Raw genomic sequence first — 8,797 nt, 5'->3', positions numbered from 1 at the left:
TTAAGATTAAGCATACTTTGCTTTAGAAGTGTATTAATTTGTACCTGTACCTGTATCATGATCTTCCTTTTCTTTGCTTAATTTTCATCTTAATAAGCACTATACTGTATACCTTGTACAGAATAATATATTTTAAGAATTTTGAATGGATTAATAAATATTAAACAGACTCTACTTTAGAAGTGTATTAATTCTAATCCGTTAATTACGATTTAATTTTGTTTTGTTTTGTTTTTTTACTTTGCATGTATATTTAAACTGTCTCCAGAAAACCATAATATCCAGAAATCTTGGTCACTTTCGATCCCAGACTTTCCAGATAATTGGTACGGTACGCGCTAGAAGATACTTAAGTGATTGACAGGGAGAGTAGCTTCTCCTGAATCTGTGATAAACAAATCGCATCCCATCTCGAAGGATATGCCTCTGCTATTCAAGAACAGGAGATAGCAAATAAATACCTGATGAATAAAAGAGATAAATATGCCTTCAAACCTCTTCGTTGTGATAGGAAATATCGATTTTTCTATACCAATGTGGAAGATATCACACACATCAGCATGCCCAAAATATCCGCAAGATATTACCTTCCCATGATGATATTATTGCCAAAACTGTTTGTAATGCTACTCGCAGTAAGGTTTGGCTTGATGGTCATACCAAAGGCATACTATATCTAGAATGTAGTGACACCTTTAAAATAAGGAACACTGGTGAAACATTTCGTTAAAAAAAGCAGCAATCCAATACAAACCTAACAGATCTGATGCTCTTTTGATCATTTTTATATTGGTCAGCAGATGTTAATGTATTGTCTAAAGTTATAGTAAAAGACAATGTCGATGATGAACAAACACAGAAATTGTAACTCTTATACTTGGTCATAGATTTTCATTTGTACCTGTTATCACAGCTGTCCTGGTTGTGAAACAATTTATATAGCAGCCTAGAAACGCCGAGGATTTCCTAGAAAGAACAAAACAAACTGACATGCATCTTATACATCCAGTGGACTTGTGTACAGTGGAGTTTTGTAAGCAAAGACTAGCTAATTGACTCTCTTTGGATAATCATATGCACACAATCATATAGCACACACATAGGTACACAGGTATACATACGTGTATGCATAAATACAAGAGGAAGAGGACATCTACTGACCATTGATAAGGAGCTTAGAAATCCAGTACCGAAGATGTACTTTCAGTTTCATACCTATTATTAGTGGAGCAACAGTTTGCATACCAACCCGTCTGGAGTTAAGTATTCTTTGAAATTGGGATCTTGTGTGGGGTAGGCAAGCAAATCCTTAATTTATACACTACAAATAATCACGATATCTGGGACGATAAAAATCTGTAAGACTTTCTTAAGATGTTAAGGATGATGGTTAAAACAAGACACTTGCCTTCACAACCTTACTATCAAGCAAGTGGCCGGTCAAAATTTACTCTAAACTAAAAAGAGAAAGAGCAGACCATACAAACATACATACATACATACATACATACATACATACATACATACATAATGGCTGCTTCCTCGTTCTCGAGTGTAGCCATTGCTTGTGCCAAGCGATACTTGTGTATGATGCTTTAACCTCGAGATGGATTCCACAAGTTTAAAGTTGTCTTTTCTTCTTACGAAGTAAATAAAATGAAGTGTTAATAAAATACTGGAATTACTTTAGTATTCCTGTGAAGCATTCTAGATGTGTGAAGGCGCGTGGCTTAGTGGTTAGGGTGTTGGGTTCATGATTGTAAGCTTGTGATTTTGATTCTTGGACTAGGCGATGCGTTGTGTTCTTGAGCAAAGCACTTCACTTCACGTTGCTTCGTCCCATTCTGCTAGCAAGAACGAGTAATCCTGCAACGGACCGGCGCTTCCCGGTGGGGAATATATACACTACGGAAACCGACCCTATGAGACCATGCTTTTATGGTTCATTTCTTAAGTATGTGTCGCAACGGTATCCGATTCTGTTGAGCGAATCAACAACATCACGATGATGAGAGATCGTATTGAGTCCTGACCGCGAAACAGGTTTTTCTTTAAAATTTGTTCCTCCGCCTGTAACGAATGTAAGAAATCCATTGAGGATCGTTCTAGAGAGGTTTAATAACTTCTTAAAGAGGGACTCAATACTTTCTGAGTGATTCTTAAGGCGGCGAGCTGGCAGAAACGTTAGCACGCTGGGCGAAATGCTTAACAGTATTTCGTCTGCCGTTACGTTCTGAGTTCAAATTCCGCCGAGGTCGACTTTGCCTTTCATCCTTTCGAGGTCGATAAATTAAGTACCAGTTACGCACTGGGGTCGATGTAATTGACTTAATCCCTTTGTCTGTCCTTGTTTGTCCCCTCTATGTTTAGCCCCTTGTGGGCAATAAAGAAATAAGGAAACCGACCCTATGAGTCGAGAAGGAGATTTATCCTTTTTTATCCATTCCAGATATGAATTATTATACTTTCTAAATTTGGCACAGAGCCAGCAATTTTCAAAGGAGGCCGAAGTCGATCACATCAACCCCAGCACCCAACTGGTACTTGTTTTATCGGTCCCGAAAGAATGAAAGTCATGATCGATCCCGGTGGACTCGGAACGCAAAGCCAGGAGAAAAGCTGCTAAGCATTATGTCCAGCGTGCAAACGATGGTGTCGGACAAGATGCTTAGCTGTGTTTAATTATGACTCTTTACGGTCCTATCCCGCTGAGATAAACTTGGTCTTTCAATTTGTTGGGATCGATAAAGTGCCAGTCGTTTTATAACAATATAGCTTCAGAATATCCTAGATGTAATGGAGTTTAAAATAGAAGTCAAGAATATTTTATTACATTGGTTAAGACTTATTCTATATAGAAATCCATCCATCCTTAACTCTTTAACTGCGAAATTAAATTTCATGATTACTCCAGTTATGATGTTAAATATCTGCCAAAAATAGAAATGGCATTTACTGCAAGTCACATTGTCTGAATAAACTTGACATCTCTCAACAAGAAATAGTTTCAAATATTGCATTCCTCAACAAAAGATATATTGGTATATAAAGCTGCTTAAGGCGGCGAGCTGGCAGAAGCGTTAGCACGCCGGGTGAAATGCTTAGCGGCATTTCGTCTGTCTTTACGTTCTGAGTTCAAATTCTGCCGAGGTCGCCTTTGCCTTTCATCCTTTCGGGATCGATATATTAAGTACCAGCTGTGTACTGGGTTCGATCTAATCGACTGGCTCCTCCCCAAACATTTCGAGCCCTGTGCCTAGAGCAGAAAAGAATATATATAAATATGGGGCGCAGGCGTGGTTGTGTGGTAAGGAAGCTTGCTTCCCAACCACATGGTATTAGGTTCAGTCCCACTGCGTGGCACCTTGGACAAGTGTCTTCTACTATAGCCTCAGGCCGATCAAAACTTTGTGAGTGCATTTGGTAGAGGGAAACTGAAATAAGCCCGTTGTATGTGTGTGCGCGCGCGCGTGTTTGTCCCCTCCCCTGCCATCGCTTGACAACCGATGTTGGTGTGTTTATGCCCCCTGTAAATTAGCGGTTCACCAAAAGATACCGATAGAATACATACTAGGCTTACAAAGAATAAGTTGATTTCTTCGGCTAAAACCCTTTTGGGTGGTGCTGCAGCATGGCCGCAGTCAAATGACTGAAAGAAGTAAAAGAATAAAAGAATAGATGCAGACATGACAGCGGGGTTAAGAAACTCACTTTGCAACCACGTGATTTCAAGTTCAGTCTCACGGTTCGCACTTTGGGCAAGTATCTAGTTATAGCTCTGGGCCGACCAATGTGAATTTGATAGACGGAAACTGTATGGAAGTCTGCCATGTGCGAGTGTATACACACATACATACATATGAAACAGGGAGAAGTAAAACCGTCGACAACTGATGAGGAGTTATCCTCTTTTGGTATTTTGTCCTGTACTTATCTCTCGTGTGTTTACATATTTTTCACTCGTTGGTGATGTCCTGTACTTTAAGTGTATTATTCATTTATTTTTTATTTATTTATTTATACATACATACATACATACATACACAATGGCACCGTCAACATCGGACGTGCAGGTGTAGACGACCGTTTAAAAAGGCCGTTTTGAACGCCTTCCTCTTGAAATATACCGACTTCTCCAGCCTAAATCGGTAACTGGTTTATTTCTTGAATAGTTAATAAGAGAAACACCTTTTTACTCACCAACGTAGCGTTATCCTTTCTCTAGTTCCTTTTGTGTTGATCTACGCCACGAGTTCTTAGGCCTACCTTTCTTTCTATATCCATCCGGATTCCATTGTAAAGCACTTTTCTCTACATTTGGTGTGTCTTTTCTAATTGTGCCACCAATCCACTTCCACTTTTTCTTAAATATTTGCTCCCTAATCGAAACTTGATTCGTTCTTTGCCATAGCTCCATATTGCTTATGTGTTCGGGCCATCTAATTTTAAGTATACTACACAAGCATCTGTTGAGGAATGATTGTATTTGCTTATTTGACTTAACTGTTGTTCGCCATGTCTCGGCCCCATACAATAACACCGCTTTTACGTTAGTGTTAAAAATTCTTATTTTGTTCTTTATTGAAATTACACTTGCGCACCATACTTTTTTTAGCAGGTGAAAAGCGGTCCTTGCCTTACTTATTCTTGTCTTAATATCTTCGTCGGTGCCGCCTGAGAACGTTATCTTACTACATAAATACGTAAACTCTGCTACATCTTTTAGTTCACCGGTTTCTAGTTTAATATTTCGCTGTTTTCTTCGTTAACGCGCATAATTTTTGATTTGTCGCGGTTGACTTTCAATCCTAGTTTGGCAATTATTGCTTCTAATTTTGACGTTTTATTTTGCATTTGTGAAAGTAGCGCTATATCATCTGCAAAGTCGAGATCTTCTAGAGCTTCTGCATCCGTCCATTCAATGCCTGTTTGGCTTTCAATCGTGGTTTTCTTCATAATCCAATCTATAACTAGTAGAAATAAAAAGGGAGAAAGTATACCGCCCTGTCGAACTCCTGTTTTTACTTCGAATTTATCCGTAGCTCCGTTTCCATGCAAGATACGGCATGACATTCCTTGGTAAATTGCTCTTATTATAGATATATACTCGTCTGGTATGCCGTAGTGCTGCATAATTTTCCATAAGCCTTCCCTATCTACACTATCAAATGCATTTTCGAAATCAATAAAGTTAATATAAAGCGGTGCATTCCACTCTGCGCTTTGCTCTAAGATGATGCAAAGATTGGTGATTTGATCTACACATGAACGGTTCTTCTTAAATCCGGCTTGTTCTTTACGCAACAATTTGTCAACTGCTGTCCTCATCCGCTCTAAAAGTATCCTGTTAAAAACTTTTCCGGGAGTCCATAATAGCATAATCCCTCTAAGATATATATATATATATATATATATATATATATATATATATATATATATATATATATACCGTGTCAGCTATAACATCCATTGGAAGATCTTAGCCAAGTGTAAGTCTTACTCCAACGGCAGAGGAAAGTGCGGTCTTTGTGATAAATTCAAGAACTGAACTTTTTGGATCATGTCCACATATGGCTAAATATTTGTTACGTTTTTGGTTCCCCCAAGATCACAGATAGAACCGGCTTTTTATATTGTGTCCACATACAAACATTCCATTTCTTACATATATTTTTATATTTTTATTTATTTTTTTACATATTTTATCGCTTTGTATATTTTTATATATTATTTTTTTTTTCTGTACATTACCTTTCACACTGCATATTTGTGCATGTGTGCATAGAGACGTGTATATGAACATAATTGTGCGCGTATGGGTATATATATACATGTGTGTGCGTATGTGCGGGTATGTATATGTGTACATGTGTATGGAAGTGGAGGCGCAATGGCCCAGTGGTTAGGGCAGCGGACTCGCAGTCATAGGATCGCGGTTTCGATTCCCAGACCGGGCGTTGTGAGTGTTTATTGAGCGAAAACATCTAAAGCTCCACGAGGCTCCGCAGGGGATGGTGGTGAACCCTGCTGTACTCTTCCACCACAACTTTATCTCACTCTGACTGCCTGTTTCTGTTGTGCCTGTAATTCAAAGGGTCAGCCTTGCCACACTGTGTCACGCTGAATATCCCCGAGAACTATGTTAAGGGCACACGTGTCTGTGGAGTGCTCAGCCACTTGCACGTTAATTTCATGAGCAGGCTGTTCCGTTGATCGGATCAACTGGAACCCTCGTCGTCATAAGCGACGGAGTGCCAACACACATCTTTTACTTGTATCAGTCATTAGACTGTGGTCATGCTGGGGCACTGACTGTCTATTTACTTTTGCATGGTCTTTCTCAAAATGTTGCTTATTCAGTGGGTCACTACTTATTACTTATTCTCCAAATCAAAGTATCTTCATTCATTATAAGTGTTTATTTAACATGGTATTACATTTCTTATACATGCTTTATTTAGTATTTTCCCTCACTGTACTCAGAGTTAAGTTTTGCAATTTTCCTCTTCTTTTAAATCACAAGGCTAACGCAAACTATATTTATTATATAATAGTTATATAATAGAATTATATTGCTAATTAAATCTTAAATGCTGGATATCATCAACTGATGTTTCATTACTGAACAGCAGACATCATCAATTGATGTTTCAAAAATTTCCCATGGATATGGCCATCATCAAAGGAAAGTAAATATTTTATGGGACAATTTTTGTAATGAGACTAAATTTTACTGTGCAAGAGACCAACACTTATAGATTTTGTACTTATTTAAAGTGAAAATAATTATAAAAATTACCCTGAAAAAGAGATTTTGGCTCACATATTCATGCCAACCTTTCTTACCATTTAAGGGTAAATACTAAAATTAATTTTAGTATCTCAGTTAAGAATGTATCTCCTTATTCAAGTGAGCAGTTCAAAAAGTTCATGGCTGTTTATATATAAAAAATACAAAAATGGGACAAGAACGCAAAACATCCAAACAGTTAGGTGATACAAAAAAAAGGACAACAAAACATGCAAACAGACGATGCAAAGAAAACAAGGACGGGTCATTTGGAGTTTTCTTTGCTCAGTCCAGTTCCAGATTATCCTTGCAGTTTCGGCTGGTTATACTTGAGATTGCTCCAATCTGGCCAGGGCTAAGAGCACTAGATTCTTTGGAAGAAAGCAGTGAATGTATACGAAAATAAGGACGGGGGGGAAAAACGGAGAAATGGTACACAAATACAAATAACAGGACATTAACAGTGGGTGTCTTTCGACTAAGGACGAATTAAATTAAGCTGGCGTGTGTGGAACGGCAGGGACATAAAATTTGACAGGCACAGGGAGGAATATAGATGTTGCACGGATGGTGGTCGAACCAAGAAAGAAAGGTCAGGCTAGTTATATTGCATCATCATCATTTAACGTCTGTTTTCCATGCTGGCGTGGGTTGGATGGTTTGACTGAGGTCTGGAAATCTAGCACTGTACCAGGCTCCAATCTGATCAGGCAATATTTCTACAGCTGGATACCTTTCCTAATGTCAATCACTCTGGGAGTGTAGTGGGTGGTTTTTACGTGTCACTGGCACAGGAGCCAGTTAGGAAAATATTGTTTACAGACCTTTTCTAGAAGCTCATATTTTTCCTTGAATTCTGGGTTTTGGAAAATATTTGTTAGACTCCCCAATGAGAATTGTTACAAGCATACAGAAATCACTTTGAATATCTAAGTCTGAAGTCCTCCATGGTTTCTTCCGATATCAAAATGATGAATAGGTGAATTAGAACCATTAAAATTTCTTAAAATTTCCGTTTTATATTATTATTGATGTTTACCAGTTTCTTATAAGTCTGTAACTGAGAGGGTATTTATGTCAGTTCACACCTACATAGGCATCCAATGTAATTAATAAAAGCATGATATGAGTTGCCAGTCTGTGTGTAATCTTGAGTGGCGGTGGTTGTAGTTTTAGCTTTAAAGATTTCCAAACTTAATGAGGTTTCTTTTTTTTGCTTCCCAACCACAGGATTCTACCTTCAGTTTCACTGCAAGGCACCTTGGGCAAGTGGCTTCTGCTATAGCGTCAGGGTAACCAAAGTTTCAGAAAATGAAAATAAAGCCCATTGTATACAAGTGTGTGAGTGGATTTGGTAGAGGGAAACGTTAAGAACGCGCACATGTACATACATACACAAGCGTGCTCGCACACCCACGTGAATATGCATATATGCACATGTTCACTCACACTCGCGTGAAACACATCATACACACCCACACATACACCTATATGTATACATATATATGAATCCATACACATGTATGTATGTATATTGGCACTCCGTCGCTTACGACGTCGAGGATGCCAGTTGATCCGATCAACGGAACAGCCTGCTCGTGAAATTAACGTGCAATTGGCTGAGCACTCCACAGACACGTGTACCCTTAACATAGTTCTCGGGGATATTCAGCATGACACAGTGTGACAAGGCTGACCCTTTGAATTACAGGCACAACAGAAACAGGAAGTAAGAGTGAGAGAAAGTTGTGGTGAAAGAGTACAGTGGTTAGGGAACCAGACGCGCGGTCATAGGATCATGGTTTCGATTCCCAGACCGGGTGTTGTGAGTGTTTATTGAGCGAAAACACCTAAAGCTCCACGAGGCTCCGGCAGGGGATGGTGGCGAACCCTGTTGTACTCTTCTACCACAACTTTCTCTCACTCTTACTTCCTGTTTCTGTTGTGCCTGTAATTCAAAGGGTCAGCCTTGTCACACTGTGTCACGCTGAATATCCCCGAGAACTA

At 38.9% G+C, this 8,797-nt stretch overlaps 1 non-coding gene across 1 annotated transcript; it reads left to right on the top strand.

The window, feature by feature from the left end:
* The first annotated feature begins 1,924 nt into the window (after positions 1-1,924).
* LOC128248211 (small nucleolar RNA U3) lies at positions 1,925-2,157 on the top strand. The gene has a single exon (XR_008264501.1). It is a non-coding gene; the product is annotated as a small nucleolar RNA U3 (small nucleolar RNA).
* Positions 2,158-8,797: the final 6,640 nt, after the last annotated feature.

Source organism: Octopus bimaculoides, chromosome 6 (genome assembly GCF_046866305.1).
Source record: "Octopus bimaculoides isolate indiv1 chromosome 6, ASM4686630v1, whole genome shotgun sequence".
Taxonomy (NCBI): Eukaryota; Metazoa; Mollusca; class Cephalopoda; order Octopoda; family Octopodidae; genus Octopus; species Octopus bimaculoides.
Note: the sequence above shows the minus strand (reverse complement) of the source record. Positions and strands in the feature narration are given on the sequence as shown.